This window comes from Nelumbo nucifera, chromosome 8 (assembly GCF_055504915.1).
Source record: "Nelumbo nucifera cultivar China Antique chromosome 8, China Antique-T2T, whole genome shotgun sequence".
In the NCBI taxonomy this organism is placed as follows: Eukaryota; Viridiplantae; Streptophyta; class Magnoliopsida; order Proteales; family Nelumbonaceae; genus Nelumbo; species Nelumbo nucifera.
Window position 1 is genome coordinate 27,714,128 of NC_142656.1, and position 19,435 is coordinate 27,733,562.

Genomic DNA, 19,435 nt, shown 5'->3' on the forward strand with positions numbered 1-19,435 from the left:
TTTTAGTATGTTGCTTGTAGAAAAGGAGGGCACATGGGCCCGAACATCCAAGCTCAACCAACAATAGGCTGAGTTTGAGGTAAACTTTCACATAGTAGGTTTAAATTTAGCTACCAATTTAAGCCCAACAAGTCAGGACCCGTGCGGTGCACGACGCACGGTTTTTATTTATAAGCAAAATTGAAGATGGATCACTATGACATTTTCAATTAAGTGGTGCCCATCTAAGTTCAATTTAAGTATTATTATGTGTATTTTATCCAATCACAATCTAAGTTGTGTTTTAGTAAGAGTGGCCAATTTTCAATACTCTAGATAAATTTCTATTATTTATTGTATCTTAATGATAATTCTTATTATTTTTTTTGAAAATTAATTTTTTATTAGATTATTACTATTTTTGTATAATTTTTAGGTAAATTATAAAAAAAATCCTCTTATAACAATTCTATAAACCACCTCGGTGTTTTGAACCTAACAAAGGCCTGCCCTATATTTTTGAAAAAACAGTGCAAATACCTCCTTTCCCTTGGCTTATAGTAGCAAAGACACTGAAGTTACCAAAATACCCTTATCATTGTTAATGCATTATCATATACAATTTAAAGTTTCAACTTTACCCTACACTAATTTATTTTGCTAGACAACTTTCAAAGAATGATTCTTCTTACTCTTCTTGGACAATGCAAGGTAAAAAAGATGAAGTGAAGTAAGATTAATTCATTACATCAACATCTTTAATTTGGAATGCTAACGAATGGAAGGTATTTTCCCTTTTTCTCAAAGCAATGGGGGAGGTTTTTGTTAAGGTCAAAATACTAGTGAGTTTTATAGGATTAATAGAAAACCCAAGGGGGGTTTTTGTAATTTTCCTAATTTTTAAATGGAACTTAAATTGATTTTAAAATAATTGAACTGTATTTAAATTAATACTTTTTATTAATTTTTGAAATTAGTAAAAGTTAAATTTAATTAAGTATATTAAGTTTTTCTTATATAATTTTTTTAGAGGAACTTAAGTTGGTTTTCCATTATTAAATTTTAATTATAAAAATATCAATGTTGGACAATTTTGAATTAATTTTAAATTGATATTATTTTTTAATTTATTTGATTCCTTTTATTAATTAAATTCTTTTTATTACATTAATAAAAATATTTTTATCAATAAAAATAGTTAATAATTATTTTTTATTTTATTTAAGTAACTTACTATGTTATTTTTATTATGGTTAATTAATTTTTATTATTTTCAAATGGAATATTAATGGATTATAATTTTAAATGGAAATAAATTATTTAGCACAATAATATATCATTGAATATCTTAATTTCAGTATAATTAATCATTACTAATAATTACATTCAATGCAAATATATCTAATATATATAAAATTATAGTTAAATTAAAATGGATATAGATATAGATAAAGTTAATGAATGTTTATGCAATTTAATGGAGTAATGGAGATGAGAGAGATTTAGTGGCGTGAGTTATTGGAGAGAGTAATAGTATAATTAATGAGGAGATATTATTAAAAGAGTTAATGGGAAAGAGGAGAGAGAGAGAGAGAGAGAGAGAGAATTAATAGTGAGTTAATGAGGAGTGTTAAAAGTCTTAAAGGTGATTGGTCACTTGAGTTATTTCATTCAATATTTAAATTAGAAAATTCAAAAAAAACATAAAAAAGATAAGTGCCTTTGAGAATAAACCATAAAGCAAGAAAGTGTCAGCTTGGCAAATTCCATTTTAATAAATAGATATAGATAAGCTAGGCAATATAAACATCATATTTTTTGTTTATTTACAGAAAGCATGGGGCAATATAAATATCGCATTTGATCCTATGTCTCTACTACAATGAGTTAAAGATCACCAACTAAGCCACCATTAATTGGTTATTTATACTATTTTAAAAGTATGAGTGAGATTGTGGAACTTTTCTTTTTCACTAATCACAATGTCTATGGACCTTGTGAACATGTGAGTGATGCTCTCATGAGGTTTCATCTTGAATAGCATATAAGCATGCACTAACATACTTATCTTGGACTCTTTAACCAATTTGGTTTCCTCATAGGTTATTTCTAATGTTCTCCAAACCTTTTGGGTTATTTTACAAGTTGAGTTTCTATTGAAATCATTCCTATCTAGAACATAGTATAAACAGTAAATAGCCCTACCATTTAGAGATACTTTCTTATTTTCCTTGGTCCATTTAGAGATCATATTCTAGGGAAAAGAGATAGACTCTCCATCTTGGCTTTCTAGTAATTATAATCAACTCCACTAAAAATGGAGGTCTGGAAATAGACTAACATTCAGAGTAGGGGACCATGGGTTGGTGGCCATTATATACCAAGTTATTAAGCTTTTGTTTAGGTGAACCTACTTTGATATCAATCATCTCTTGAACCAATAGGAGCATGTCCCCACACATCAGAATGAACTCATTCAAATGTTTTAACAGAAACATGTGATCTTATCTGAAGAAAAAAAAATAACATTGCAGTTTAATTCAACATCGGAATGAACTAATTCAGCATGTCCTAGAATGTTGCATTATGTGGGGAAAAATAACCTTACAATTTAATTCTTGTGTGATCTTATGACATATAGTAAATTGGATGAGAGTGAGGAAACAAATAAAACACAAGCAATGGATGAGAAAATATGGGGTTTTCTAACTCCATGAACTAGTACATGAATACCAAACGAAGCATGATAAGTAGAACACAAATGATCCATAGCACCAAAATCAACAATCCATATAGGTTTAGAAATAGATAAAAGAGCAAGAGAGTTACTAAAGCCATGAGCAAAAGAAGTGGAGGGATCTTTGTGGAAGGTAAATTACTAGATTGTATCAATTGTTGAAGTTAACTAGAAATCTTCTCCAAGAAGACTTGCAAGCCTGACGGACTAGCTTGAGCAGCTATTTTGTTTTCAAAGTTCTTATCCTTAGTGGGGCATAAATGAGGGTATAAGACCTAGCACCTATCTTTGGTATGACCAAATTGCAATGATCATAGTGAATTGAGGAACAGGATCCATGATCTCATCGACGACCTCTAGTGGATTTTGAACCTATTCTATCATTGTTACTTATTACATTCTTGGTGATAAGTGTACTGGTTTCAATCATTTCTCCCCCTGTCTTGAATTTAATAATCATAACCTTCTTTTTAATTTCTTCCCTTTGAATGGTTAAACAAACACTAGCAAGAGAGGGAAGAGTTGGAATAGCAAGAATCTGTCTTCTTAAGTCTTCAAACTTAGGTTTGAGACTTGCTAAAAGCTGAAATACACAATCTTGTTCCTCCTCTTGAAGCAAAACTTTAGGTTGTGTTTGCTTTGAAGGAAAAAGTAGGGAAAGGAAGGGAAAGGTAGGGAAACCCATACAAGGTTTGTAAAGGTTTTCCTACCTTTCCCTTCCTTTCCCTACTTTTTCCTTTAAACCAAACATAATCTTAATGTCATTTGTAGGAGGATGATATTGACGTACGTAGTTCTTCCCATCTCTTCTTCATGTAACCCAAATGTTTAGTAAAAGTTTGATTGGCACTTTGTTCAGCCCTAGCAAGCTCTTGGGAGCTATAAATAACATACCTTAAATAAAATAGAATAGAACAACATCACATATAGGAACATCGGGAACCACGAAAGCTTTGAATACAACAGCAAAAGCCACATTGAACAAATAAGACTGAGAGATCAATGATATTCTTGCTCTAATGCCATGCTTTCGCATAATCAGAAAGATAGAAAAAGAATCAAGAGACAAAGATAGTTCAGTTATTGCTAATGTAACCTACTCCATAGTGGTAATCTCCAAAACTTAAAACTGAGGATTACCAAGGCTTCACTAGTTCAAAAAATATAAAAGCCAAGGAGGAAAGAGATTACAACCAACCAATAAAAGTAAAAAGGGAAACAATAAGAATACAGAAAGTAATAAATTAAATTCCTGACTGCGTGGTTAGTTTCTAATTTCGTTTGGTGTCTTGATTGTCAATAGACACAACAAAACTATATAGGAAAATAACCCAAACTCAACTTAATCCTATTCTTAACAAGTACATGGGTCACTTGAGATAAGACACAAAAATAAAAATAAATAAACTTGCTTTGAGAAGATAATATGATTGTTCAAATGATAATCCATCAACAGAAATCATTGGATTATAGAGTTGTAGTACAAAGAATTTGATTTGTACAAGAGTTCTTATGAAAAGTTACAAGAGGAATTTTAGATAAAATAATAAGTCGAACAAGGAAAGACGACTCTTTAGAGAGTTCATCGAGAATTAGACTTGTACACGTTAGTCTGGATATCAATTGTATTAGCTCTATTAGCCCTTGAAAGTTGAATTGAGCAACGTTAAGCTTGGACATGAACATCTCAAATCGAGTAAAAGATAGAAGTTTGGTGAAGACACCAACAATTTGATCAGTCAAGGGTATATATCAAATGTGCAGTATCCTATGAATGGAGAGATCTTAGGGAAAGTGAAATTCAACTTCAACATGTTTTGTACACGCATGAAAGATAGGATTGGTAGCTATGTAGGTGGTACTAATGTTATCACTCCAAACCATAGGGGGAGGAGAGGTAAAGACAAGATCTTTGGGAAGAGATTGAATCCACAAAAGTTTAGTGGGCTATTTCTTAGAGTTCCAAGCGATGAGATTTGAACCCAAGAAGATAGCATAACCCCCAATCAAACATTGGTCATCTAGACAGCTATCCCAATTGACATCAGTGTAACTTGTGAGATGAAGAGAAGAAGAGGAACTAAATTGAAGGCCATAGTCGATCATAGTCTTCAAATAATGTAGAATTATTCTCTTCACCACAATCCAATTCTCATCATTAAGAGGATACAAGAATTGAAAAATTTGTTGATAGTAGATGATATGTCAGTTCTTATGATGGTAGCATACTATAAGCCTTCAACAATGCTCTGATATTTAGTGGGCTAAATAAAGTAGAAACTGAATGGTGAGAGAGTTTACATGAAGCTGCCATAGGAGATGACATAGGCTTGGTGCCATTCGATTTACTTTGGTGCAAGAGGACTACAATGTAGTGTTGAGAGAGAACCAATCCATTGGGAGAGAAGTAAGCTTCTGTGCCTAAAAAATAATGCCACGACCCCAAATCTTTGAAAAATAGTAGACAAAGAATAAACTTATCAATGGCAGTTGAAGAGGTACAGTTAAGATGAACTTATCCACATATATCAACATATATAAAGTGTTACCATCACAATGAAAGATGAAGAAAGAAGGATCAGTAGTTGGAGTTTGAAAGCCCATGCTAAGAAGAATGGAACCTAGCCGAAAGTACTAAGTCCGAGGGGATTGTCACAGACCATATATAAAGATCTTTTTAAAGTCGGAAGACATAATCTATACGTCTTCAAATCTCTTAATCTGACATAGATAAATATTTTCATCAAGAAACCCATGGAGAAATGCATTATTGATATCCAATTTCCAAATTGTCCAAGAATGAGAAACTACTAGAGTGAGAATTGTGCGTGTAATGATCAGTTTGACAACTAGGCTAAAGGTATCATAGAAGTCCAAGCCAAGAATTTGATGAAAGCCTTATGCAACTAATTTGGATTTATAACAACCAAGAGAACCATCAAAATATTTCTTTATTTTGTAAACCCATTTTGTTCATATTATATCCATAGTAGAGTAATAAGTCACAAATTCCTAGGTTCCATTTGCAATTAACACATTGTATTCACATTGCATAGCCTCACACCAATATTGGATTTTGCCACTTCAATGAAGGAACATGGTTTAGTCTCATCACTAGAAATAAGAGAGAAAAGAGTAGATGGGAGATGATACTTTGTAGCATTGGGCAATCTAGGTGGAAGTGTACCATCCATTGATCTAGTTTTCATGGAATGAATGTGACTTGCTGAATGGGGAACAAGAGTACTATCAAGGAGCTCTTGAGTATTGCAGTAACACAATGGTGGTTGAGAAGAAGCAACAAGAGAGGAAGATGGTGTTGAATCAGTGTGAGAGGATGGGGCCTGTGTTGAAGAAACTAGAGAGACACCTTGTAGTGGTGCTGAAACATATATACTAGTCAAAGAAGGTGTGGTACAAAATGAAGAAGATGCCAAAAGGTCTAGTAAACAATTATTCATTAAAAAGTACATGTCTAGCAACAAATATATGTCTAGTAGGAACATGAAGGCACTTATAGCCTTTATGAGAATTACTATAACCAACGAATAGGCACTACGATGATCAAAACACAAATTTGTTTATGTTGTAAGGTCCTAACAAAGGATAACATGAACAACCAAAGCAGTGAAGCATGGAGTAGTTTAGAGCTCTACTAAACAGCTTTTCATAAGGAGGCATACCATTCAATGAGGGAGTCGGAAGATGATTAATCAAGTAAATTGTTGTTTTCAACGGCATCAGCCCAATAGGAAAAGGGAAGATTTAAGGTGGCCAATAGAGATAGAGTTAATTCAATAGCATAATTGTTCTTCTATTCAACAGGAGCACTTAATTAATATTTATCTACATCTTTTAATTTGATACACATTCTATCTTGTTGGAAACTTGACTTGAATATTTCCTAGTATGGATTAATCCCTTCCCAATGGATATCTAATGGTCATTCGTTCTCTACCACTATAAATTAGTGGTTTTGGAGTGAAAAATCAATAAGAACATGATGAATGTTTATCTACTAAGAAAGAGAGTATACTATGAGTTAGGCTTAGTTTGGAAGGAGTATAAACACAAATATGTACTGTACAAATACATACAAAATAATACAAAATACAAGATTTTGCACCCTATCATTTTGCAATCCTTCCAAATGGAGCCTTAGAGTTTTTCTAGAAGAGATTTTTTGAGCTAAATTAGTTTATAGTGAGAAAAACCAAATAACCTTCTTGGATTATTTGTTCCTTATTGAGATTTGTTGAATCTCTTCAAGAGATTAAGTTTATAGTTATTGTAAGTTTGGTTGGCAGACGTAAGTTAATTGTTCAGGTTTGGTTGACACGCAAAAGTTCAACCAGTTTAGGTCTTACTGGCACTTAAAACCCTACTAGTTGTAAGGTTTGACTAGCACCCAGAATTCCAATAGTTCTCTCTTCTATCCTCAAGTGAAAGCTCTAAAGCCCTTTGTTCTTTCTTATCTCCTCTTTATTAAATGGTTCTCTCTTCTCTTTGATCTACACTGCAGAAAGGCCACTTTATCAATGATCAAATGAAATCCCAATGTTGACTAGCATAATATTGATCTTATGAATTCAAAAAGTACTAGCTTGTAGGCTTGCCAATGATAAGCTTGTTCTTTGTTCTTGAAGCCCTTAAGTCCTTCCTTTCTCAACAATGAGCTTGCAACTCCTTACATAGATGACTTGACCCAACTTGTAACTCTCGCTTTGGAGTTTTACTTGTGGATGTGTTTTTAGAAGATTCTAAATGGTGAGGCAAAGCTAAAGGTTGTACTTCTCCAGCAAGGCAAAATCTATACTCTCTCTCAGAAGATTCTAAATCATGGGTCTGTGCATGGCCCGTGCACAACTATGGATCACGTGGGCTCTAGCAACAGACCCACTCCACTCGAGAGACCTAATCTTGTGGACTCTAAGAGGTAACTCTCTCACCTAGAGTTTATCTAGCAACAAACCCATGCACAACTATGGCTGAATCATTGTTATTATTCTCTATTGTCTCTTTTACTATTATTCTATTTATTTTCTTTACTGTTTTATCTTGGTATCAAAGCCATGTCGGCTAAAATAGGAGCACACGGTAGTAGTCCAACTCTCTCCAACAATGGTCATCCATTGTTGACAGGAACCAATTCCCTCCCTTCAATCCAAAACATGACTAACAATTTACCTATCAAACTGGGCAATGGCATGCCCGACTAGTTCCTACCCATTCTACGACATCATCACCTCATGGATTTTGTTGAAGGGAAGAAGAAGACGCCACCTAAAGTTATTCTAGATCCAGATGACATGGGAACAATCCAGAATCTATAAAGTGGACAAACATAGACCAACTCGTGTTAAGTTGGTTGATCTCCTCTCCTACAGAAGGAGTAATGGCTCAAGTGGTAGGTTTATCAATAGCAGCCGAGGTATTGATAGCTTGACAACTGCAGAATTCTGCAGTTGCGACGACAACTGCAAAGTCTCAAGAAGGGATCTCTTTCTATTTCTGCTTATATTCAACATGCTAAGTCCATTGCTGATAGCTTGACCATAGTTGCTGAACCAGTTCTCAAATCAGAACTAGTCCTCTATATTCTTGCTGGTCTAGGGAGTGAGTACGAATCTGTAGTTACTACACTCATAACCGACCTAATCTAGTTGACCTCGGTATTGCAGATACCATGGGAGCTCTTCTCAATCATGAGAGCTGACTAGAAGAACAGTCCCACATCTCCGGTCCTCGTAATGCCAACTTTGTTTCCAAAACTAAAGGTAACAATTCTCAGCAAAAATCTCTATAACAATTTTCTCCTTCATTCAATAATAATAAAGGTAGAGGATGAGGTCATGAGTTTCCTCAATAAAATCCTCAATCTTTCTCAAATCAATCTCAACAATTTTCTAGAGGTCGTGGAGGTAAGAACAATATAATTTATCAAATTTGTAATAAATTTAGACATAGTGCTCTTCAATGTCGACGAGCAAAATATGCATTTGTCTTTGTTAGTGAGAACACATACAAAGAACCCTCTTCCTTTCATGGAGGAATAAGCACCCCCTAGTATCAAAATCTCTAAATTGAGAACAGTTTCGACCCCAACTGGTATCCAGATTTAGGGGCTGCACCTCATATGACTCTAGATTTGGACAATTTACAAAATCAAATTGAATATACTAGGGCCGATCAGGTCAAGGTTGGAAATGGCCAAGGTTTTTGCATTCAACATACTAGTTGTTCTATGATGTTTAATCAACATGCCTTTTCTTTGAAAGATATTTTCCATGTTCCATCTATCTGCAAGAATTTATTATCTGTCAGCTGATTTACAAAAGATAATGATTTATTTTTCGAATTCCACCGTGATTGTTGTTATGTGAAGGACTATTTGGGGAGAATTCTAATACGAGGGGTCAATAGAGATGGATTATACAGTTTCCCTTCTTCGACCACCATAACATCGAAGGCTCTTGTTGGTGAACAGTCTATTCACGGATGGCATCTACGTCTTGGCCATGCAGTTTTGCACATCGTACGGAAAGTCATTTCAAAATTTGGTCTTTTGATAGATCTAAAACTAGCGAGTTGATTTATGAGTCATGTCAAATGGATAAGAGTCATAGATTGTCTTTAAATTCTTTATGTTTTGAGTCCATGTGTCCTTTAGATTTAATTTTTACTAATGTATGGGGCCCAAAAGTTAGATGTATTTGAGATATTTCTTAAATTTAAAAGGCATATTAAGGTTCTGTTTGATACTAAGATCAAATAGTTCCAGTCTGATTAGGATGGTGAATATCGCCCTCTGTCTTGATACCTCAACTCCCAAGGCATCACTCATCGGTTGGCTTGCCTACACATTCACGAGTAGAATGGGTTCGTAGAATGGGAGCATCGATATATTATCGAATCCACCTTATCTCTATTGGCCACCTCTAATCTCCCCTTCTCCTTCTAGGCTGATGCAGTAGAAACTATTGTTTTTCTCAATCGGCTGCCTACTGCTGTTCTCAATGGTATGTCTTCTTATGAGAAGCTATTTCACATTAGTTCAGATTACTCCATGCTTCACTGTTTTGGGTGTGTTTGTTATCCATTCTTGCGGCCATACAACAAGAACAAATTTATGTTTCGATCTCTTCAGTGTATTTTTATTGGCTACAATGGTTCTCACAAAGACTATAATTGCCTTCATGCTCCTATAGAGCATACATTTATTTCTTACCATGTCGTGTTCGATGAGACTGTATTTCCTGGTTTTGACAGCCCCTCCTCCAAAAGTGATACCACTCCATCTGGTGTATACATTTTTGCGCCTATCGCATGACAACTCTCATCTACTATTCCTCCTGCACATGTTTCCAGTTCGGCTTTGACCTCTCCAGGATATCCTAAACAGTCTTCAACGCCCTCATCAGATGAATTCACCACCAGTACCTCACCCTCTCCTGAACCACCACCATGGTATCAGAGTATTCAGGGGCTATTGGATCACACAAACCTATGCCGCCACCTACCGATCTCACTCTATGCGTACTAGATTTATGGATGGTGCTCTCCCGTGTTCTCACACTACAATGAGGTACCCCATACCATCTGCTCTTCTGACTCTTCTCTCCATTGAAGAATGGAAACCAAAATCTTTCTCCTAACTGGCGAAGTTTGAACATTGGTGTGTGGCAATGCAAAAAGAATACATGGCCCTAATCAATAACAACACTTGGCAATTGGTTCCGTACGATCGATCAATGAATATTGTTGGAACTGAATGGATCTACAAAATCAAAAAGAAGGTTGATGGTTCTATTGACTATTACAAAGCCCATCTCATTATCCAAGGTTTTCATCAAGTCCCTGGCCTTTACTACTTTGACACTTTCAGCCCTATTGTTAAACCAATTATCGTTCGTACGATTCTGGCTCTTGTAGTTTCTCATAACTGGTCAGTGCATCAATTGGACATTAACAATGTCTTTCTACATGGAGTACTTGATGAAGACATTTATGTTCATCAACCCAAAGGGTTTATTGATCCAAAATGTTCGATTCTTGTCTACAAACTACGCAAGGCTCTCTATGGACTCAAACAAGCACCTCGTGCATGGTACTCTCGGTTGAGTACTATTCTTAGACAGATGGGCTTTCAGAACTCCACAACTGCTCCATCAATGTTCATCTTAAATACTGGTAACATAATGACGATTCTTCTTGTCTATGTCGATGATATCATCTTGACTCGGAATTCTTCCACTACTCTAGCTGGATTTCTTAAATCCTTATCTATGGTTTTCCCTCTAAAAGATGTGGGACCACTACACTATTTTTTGGGCATTGATGTAAATCGCTCCACTAGAGGTCTATCTCTCTCCCAACAACAATATATACTGGAGTTGTTGCATCGCACAAATTTAGAAGGAGCCAAACTAGTCTCCTCTCCCATGGCTACCTCTTGCATACTCTCTCGAGATTCCGACACCCCATTGCCCAATCCAACTAAGTACTAGACTATTGTAGGAGCTTTATAGTATGTAACCATCACTTGGCCGGACATTTCTTTTGCTATCAATAAAGTTTTCCAATTCCTCCAGTCTCCAACTAATAACCACTGGGCGATAGTAAAAAGGATCCTTAGATATCTTAAAGCTACTCTCTCAGGGTCTTTTTTTTCGGCCTTCTTCATCTCCTCAACTAATCACCTATGCTGATGCTGACTGGGCAAGCTATCTGGATGATCGACAATCGACTGGGGGCTACGCCATCTATCTTGGTTCAAGTCTCATTGCATAGAGCTCTAAAAGCAACCAACAATAGCTCGCTCTAGTACCGAGTTTGAGTTTCAAGCCCTTACAAATGTTGTCACTGAACTTTTATGGATTCAATCATTACTCAAGGATCTCGGCTATTCAACTCCTCCACCTAGCATTTGGTATGACAACATGGGTGCTACCCAACTGGCTGCCGACCCTATTTTTCATGCCCGCACCAAACATGTTGAAGTTGTCTTTCATTTTCTTCGTGATCTCACCACTCAGAAGAAACTTCACATTCGGTACATACCTATAGCAGATCAAGTAGCTGATGTGTTCACTAAGCCACTCTCATCCTCCAGATTTGCTCATCTAAGATCCAAGCTTCACGTCGCCCCGTTCCGCTTGCGGGGGGGATGATAGAGTATATAATCATGGGCCTGTGCATGGCCTATGCACAACTATGGATCACGTGGGCTCTAGCAACAGACCCACTCCACTCAAGAGACCTAATCTTGTGGACTTTTAAAGATAACTCTCTCACCTAGAGTTTATCTAGGATAACATTCTCATCTTGGATGATTCTTCTAGTTTCTATCCTATCTATCCTAGATAACTTTGTATAAGTGTAAAACGCTATCTAAGCTTATCCCTTGTAAACCCATTGTAATCAGAACTCGTCCTCTATAAATCGAGCTGTAATCACCATGCCAAAATTAGGTTAGCTGAATCATTGTTATTATTCTCTATTGTCTCTTTTACTATTATTCTATTTATTTTCATTATTGTTTTATCTCGGAAAAACAAAAAAAAAAAGAAAAGAAAAAGAATCTGTTTAATTTCTCCGGTGTTGCATAAATGATAATTCCTGTTGATGACCTAAATCTTATTATTTTCCAACTTATTTGGATTACTGTTGTTGTTTATGCTATTTTTTTATCATTACCTACACCATCAATTAATCAAAATTATTTAAACAATACATTACACAACAAAAGATCCAGATCTGAGAGAAATTGCAAAACGCCTATACAGATTCTCTGGATGAGAATAATCCACAATCTATTTTTTTTCCTGGATAAATTTTGAAGATGAGAATTTTTAGAACTGATGCGGAATGGGGCCTAAGTTTTTTAGCTTAATCTATTCTTAGAACAAGTTTTGATCCCAGAGAGAAAAAATTAGTTTCACCTTATAATTAAAAGTGTTTCATAAAATCATAAAATCATAAAATTCATTGGAATTGACTCTACAAGTTTGAAATGTCGAAGCTAGAGATGTCTATGATAGAATAATGAGGGAAAAGTCAGTTCTTTGGATGAATAACTTAAGGCCTGATTAAATTTATGCAAGGATATATATGCTGTTTCTATGTATCGAATCATTTATTACCCACAATGTGGAAAATAAACAACTTAAATGTTTGAAATTTGGATAATAAACTTGAACTCACTAAGCCTAACGGAAAACCAGACAATTAGAATTGATATATGCATGACCAGAAGTTTAGAGCAGGTAAGAAAGCTAATCAGGCAAATAAATACTTAGTCTACACTCTTAATAAACCAACAGAATCAATGGCGAATTATAGAAAGAGTCTTTTTAGCGCAAGACATGTATTTGACATCGGTACTAGATGTTTAACTTTAAAGGGAACAAATAATTAAGTATTGTTTATTTGCAGTTAAGATTCTCACTAGGAGCCTGGGTGATCCAACGTTCTTTTTTCTTTGCTTTTTCTCTTAATATAAGATATAAACAACATAGAGCATGATTCTAACTTGTTGTGTTCATCATGGAAATTCATGAATGAAATCACATGAAGTTAATAAAGAAACCTAAACGAATCTCTTAAAAGTACAGAGATCCATCCGTTAAGAGGGAAAGACAGGCAGCCTCTTAATAACAACCATTAAAGGAGATAAAAAGCCCAACAAAAGCTTCTCAACCAACTTCTATCTTGTATATTATAAGGAAAAAGTAATTTGCATTAAGCTTACTTGGTTAATAGTTATTTATGCCTTAATTATTATAAAGAAGAAAGTTTGGTTTCAATGATATATGTCTACCTCCCTTCTCAAATGTAGCCCAAGCGCACGTTTGGGGTATCATTATTGATGCTCCTCCACTTCTTAATTATATCTATCCTCTTTGCCTTTTATACATCTTTTGGTTAGATGTCTCAACTTTCAAGGTGGTGCTCCTCACTCCCCAACAACCCTACCTAGTAAGCCCAACATATCTTCGTGTTGATGTTTCTTAATTTCTTCATATCATGCTCAAATTTATGGTTTTAAGCTAAAGTTATTGTGGAATTAAAATTGAGGATCTTAGGTGATATTACAACTGATGATCCAGTAGGTGATGGAGGAAGGTGGAAAATATTCCAAACCTATAAAGGCTTAAATCCAAGTGTATCATTGATAAATGAAAAGAAATTAGGGTAAAATAATCACCCTTGCCTTCACTTCATCATTAATTCCACAGATAGGTAGTCACTGAATTACTGAAATGCTGAACGACATCTCCTTGCCAGCTATCTGATAACGGCTGAAATATATGCTGAAAGCGGAATGCAGCAGAGATTATAAACATAAAAATGGCTCAAATCCCTATTTCATCAGTGATTATCATACATCATCTTAGGGGCAGTTTGGTAACAGTTGAAGTTGCTTAACCGAACAACTTATTGTTTTGTCTTTTGTGGATAAAATAATTAAGTAATAGAATTTTAAAGAATTGAGGATAACCCTACTGCCACATCATCAGATGCTGCCATGTCAACTAACTAGATGAATCCTATTAGATAGAGTTTAAATCAAAGTTAAACTCTATCTGATAGAGTTCAATGTTATCTGGCTCTCTCTAGTTATTGTTGTACTCAAACTGTACTGCTCCATCCATAAATTCACAAGGTTTGAGTGGTTCTCTATCCCATCGAACCATTCTCAATTTGTTTGGGTTCTCTACTTCTTGTTTATTTCTTTAGCTTGGTTTTAGAACCTGTTCTCATGGCTTCATTCAACAGCTCGGCAGGAGGAGAGATCAACAACCTAGGGTCGTTGACACCAGCATCTACAACATGTACGCCAGGTTCAATTCCAAATGTATCCCACTATCTCCCCATCAAGTTAAACAACAACAACTACCTTCTATGGCGTGCACAACTTCTTCCCATTCTTCGTACTCACAAACTCATGGGTATCATGGAAGGTAAGACCCCTGTTCCTCCTGAAGAAATTGATGATCCTAAGGATCCATCAAGGAAGATTATCAACCCAGCATTCGACCACTGGTATCAACTAGATCAACTGATACTTTAGATCGTCTCATCACTTACTGAGGGTATCCTAACTCAGGTTGTAGGTATGTCCTCATCCTCTGAAGTTTGGAGTGCATTGGAGGAGTTGTTTGCTTCCCACTCACATTCCAGAGTTTTACAACTGAAGAGACAACTCCAAAGTATCAAGAAAGGTACTCTTTCTATTTCTAAATACATATAGAAGGCCAAAGGTATTGTTGACAACCTTTCTGCTGTTCTTGAACCTGTCTCTCTACAAGATCTTGTTATGTGTATTTTGAGCGGACTTAAATTTGAATATGAGTCCATTATTACTGCTATTGCTAATAGACCTGATTTTGATAGACTGCGAATTATTGATGTTGTTGGCCAATTACTCAATCATGAGTCTTGGCTAAAAGAAAATCATTTTATTAAATCTAATGATGGAGCTTCTACCAATTTTTCTTCAAACAATAAAAATAACTCCTAGTAGTCGCGCAATAATTCACAACGCGGAAGAGGTAGAGGCGGCCACAGGAACCAGAGTGAGGGTTCCGGTAGAGGTCACGGATGCAGCAATATTATCTGTCAATTGTGCAATATCCTTGGCCATGGTGTTTGGAAGTGTAGGCACAGGTTTGATATCTCCTATCTTGGTTCGATTCTGCAACCTACTCAAAACCCTACTCTAGATCTGGCTACTGCTTTTCACATTGGTTCTTCATCACAGTTTGATTCGGCTAGGTATCCAAACTCTGGAGCAACACACCACATCACCTTGATCTAGACAATTTGCAGATTCGATCAGAGTATGGAGGGTCTGACCAGGTGAAAGTTGGTAATGGTGTAGGTTTGGAAATAAAAAATATTGGTTCTTCTGTTCTTTCTCAAGATAACAATAAATTTTATCTTAAGGATATTTATCATGTTCCCTCCATTACAAAGAATCTACTCTTTGTCAGCAAATTTACCAAAGATAACAATGTTGTCTTTGAATTTTATCCTTCATATTTTTTGTTGAAGTACCATATGGGGAGAGTTCTACTCTGCGGGCCCAGTAAAGGTGGACTCTATCAATTTCCTACTTTAGCATCCATTCCTTCATCTTCTGGCAGTATTGCGTTTATTGGCGAAAAAGCATCAGTTCGAGTTTGGCATCATCGACTTGAGCATGCTTCAGTTAAAGCAGTTCGGCAAGTGTTGTCTCAATTTGGTCTTCCTTATAATGGTTCATTTAGTTTTTCAGTTTGTCATGCTTGTCAGTTTGGCAAAAGTCATCGTCTTCCCCTCCCTAGTTCATTGTCATCTTACAATTGTCATTTAGAAATGGTTTATTCAAATGTATGGGGACCAGCCTTGGTTGAGTCCAATAATGGTTTTAAATATTATGTACTATTTGTTGATGCTTTTTCTAAATTTTCTTGGACCATTCCTATGTGCCGAAAATCTAATGTATTTGAGACTTTTCTCAAGTTTAAATGGCATGTTGAACTCTTGTTTGATAAAAAAATTAAATGTGTTCAATCTAATTGGGGAAGGGAATACTAGAGACTTTCACAGTATCTTGACTCTCAAGGCATCAGACACCGTCTTATCTACCTGCACACTCATGAACAAAACGACACAGTTGAAAGGAAGCATTGCCATGTGATAGAGGCCACCCTCACCTTGCTGGTCGTTACTTCTTTTCCCCAGAATTTTTGGTCTGATGCAGCTGAAACTGTGGTGTTCTTGATTAACCTCATCCCTTCGCAGACTCTTCAAGGCAAGTCACCATATGAACTTTTATTTTAGCACCCACCAGACTGTTCTTTGCTTTGCACTTTTGGTTGTGCATGTTATCCTTTCCTGCGTCCATAGAACAGACATAAAATGGATTTCAGATCTTCCCTCTGTATATTTTTTGGGTACAACTCCTCTCACAAGGGGTACCACTGCTATGATATCAAGATAGGACGACTTTATATCTGCTGCCATGTTATTTTTGATGAAGATCTGTTCCCTAGCTTGCCACCGCCAGCTTCATCTCTAGAACCCAATTCTACTGGCGTCCATTTGCTTCCAGTCTGTGTATCTCAACAACTAGACCCAATTCTTGCAGCTTCATCGGCATCCCATACAACTTCCGAGACTGATCTACCTAGATCCGATACCAGTGATAATGATGATGCAAACGCTGGTCCTGCTTCTTCTTCAGGTGAACTTCCATGCACCCGACCTCGGACTCGGTTGGTTCAGGACCTGATGGACTCCACACAACTTGTTTTTGCTCCAGTTCGGTGCACTCATACTATGGTGACTAGGTCCATGCGTTGAAGCCTCTCTGGCTACATAGTACCCTCTTCCCCTTTGTTATACTGCTTCTGTTGCTACTACTGAGTCTGAACCAAGCATTTACTCCCAAGCCTCTAAACATCATCATTGGCATGAAGCGATGTCCAAGGAGTTTCAGGCTATTGTTTAGAACAAGACTTAGGATCTTGTTCCGTATCATTCCTCAATGAATGTGGTAGGTTCTAAATGGGTTTACAAAATCAAACGAAAACCCGATGGATCTGTGGATTGCTATAAAGATCGACTTTTTGCTTAAGGCTTTACTCAAATCCCGGGGGTGGATTTCTCTTACACGTTTAGCCCTATTGTTAAACCTAGCACCATTCGTACTATCCTCTCTCTTGCCATTTCCCATCAGTGGGTTATTTGGCAATTGGACTTTGATAATGTCTTTCTTAATGGTCTTGTTACTAGAAACATTTATATGCGACAACCTAAGGGTTTTTAGGATGTAGATCGGCCCAATCATGTGTACAAGTTGTACAAAGGTCTCTATGGACTTCGACAGGCCCCTCGAGCTTGGTTCTCACGCCTTAGCTCTAAGCTTGTTGAATTAGGCTTTCGTACTTCTAGCTGTGATCCCTCTCTTTTTATTTATTCACGTGGTGCTCATTGTATCTACTTGTTGTATGTGGATGATGTTATACTTACTGGCACTTCCTTGGCTATTATTCGTTCTATTATTACCAATCTGAGTTGTATGTTTCAACTCAAGGACCTTGGTGATCTCCACTATTTTCTAGGTATTGAAGCACACAAGGATCACACTAGGCTTTACTTCTGCCAACGCTGGTACATTATTGACCTTCTTCATCATGCTGGCCTGGATGGTGCTAAACCTCTCTCTACTCCTATGGCGGAAATGCTAAACTCTCTAGACTTCATGGGTCTCCTCTCTCTGACCCATCTCAATACAAGAGTATTGTGGGAGGGCTGCAGTATCTCACTCTCACTCGGCCTGACATTAGTTTTGCAGTCAACAAGGCCTGTCAATTTTTACATAATCCCACTGATGAGCATTGGATAGCAGTCAAGCGCATACTTTGGTATCTCAAATATACCCTAGATCATGCTTTGTTCTTCTCTTCTCAGTCCACTTCTAGTCTCATGGCTTTCTTTGATGCTGATTGGGCCAGATGTCCTGATGACCGCTGGTTGTTGTACTCAATCAACATCATGGCTTTCTTTGTTGTCTTGAGGTCTTGATGACCGCTGGTTGTTGTACTCAACCGCTAGTCCACTTCTAGTCTCATGGCTTTCTCTCCAGTTATTGTTGTATTCAAACTGTACTGCTCCATCTATAAATTCATAGGGTTCGAATGGTTCTCTATCTCATCGAACCATTCTCAATTTGTTTGGTTTCTCTACCTCTTGTTTATTTCTTTAACTTAAAGGGTACAATAATCTGCCCAACTACAACTTCAGCTATTAAGGAGCTCAAGACCTCAAATTTAAACTCACTAGCTAAAAGATAAAGCAATAAGCTTTTTAGTTCAACCACTTCAGTTGTTTTCAAATGGCCACTTAGGCAGCATTCGGTAATTTTGAAGTTTGAAGTGAGAAAAGTAGAAAAATCTTCGAAAAAGCTCTAAAAGCATTCTGAAGAAAATTTGTTTTTCTACTTTTGCAGATATCTAAATGTGACAAAGTTATTCGTTAATTTAAATGATCAAACATTTGAAAAATGTGCATTTTACAAATTTACCCCTCAAATTGTCACTTAAGTTATTAATTAACAATAATAGAAATTATTAAAAGTTTATAATATTATAAAATTATAAAATATTAAATATTAAGAAATAATAAAATTAGAAAAATTAAAAATAATAAATAATAAGATTTAAAATATATTCTTTCTACTAAGATTTATAATATTAATAAAAAGATTAAAATTATCAAAATAATATTAATTAAAAATCTTATAAAGTAATATTTATTATTTTTAATTTGTCTTCAAAATATTAATAATTGCCTTCAAATATTAACATTGTAAAATAATTTAATATTAATGTTAATATGAAATAATATTTATAAAATGTTAATAATATTAATATTATAAAAATGTAACTAAACAAATTATAGGTTGTCTTCAACCTCTCGCACTAGGTCTGAATTAGAAGTTGTCACGGTTCTGCCAAATCTCTCTCTCTCTCTCTCTCTTTCCTTCTTCTTCACAATCGGTCCCTCTCTCTCCTCTATTGCAGGTTAACAGACCTCCTATTCTATTGCTGATGCCCTCTCTCCCCCTTTCCCATTTTTATAGGACCGTTCCCTCTTTCTCTCCTCCTATGGTTCTTCGAACTTTGTTGTCGGTGCCCTCTCTCTCTATCTCCTTCTTCTTCACGACCACGC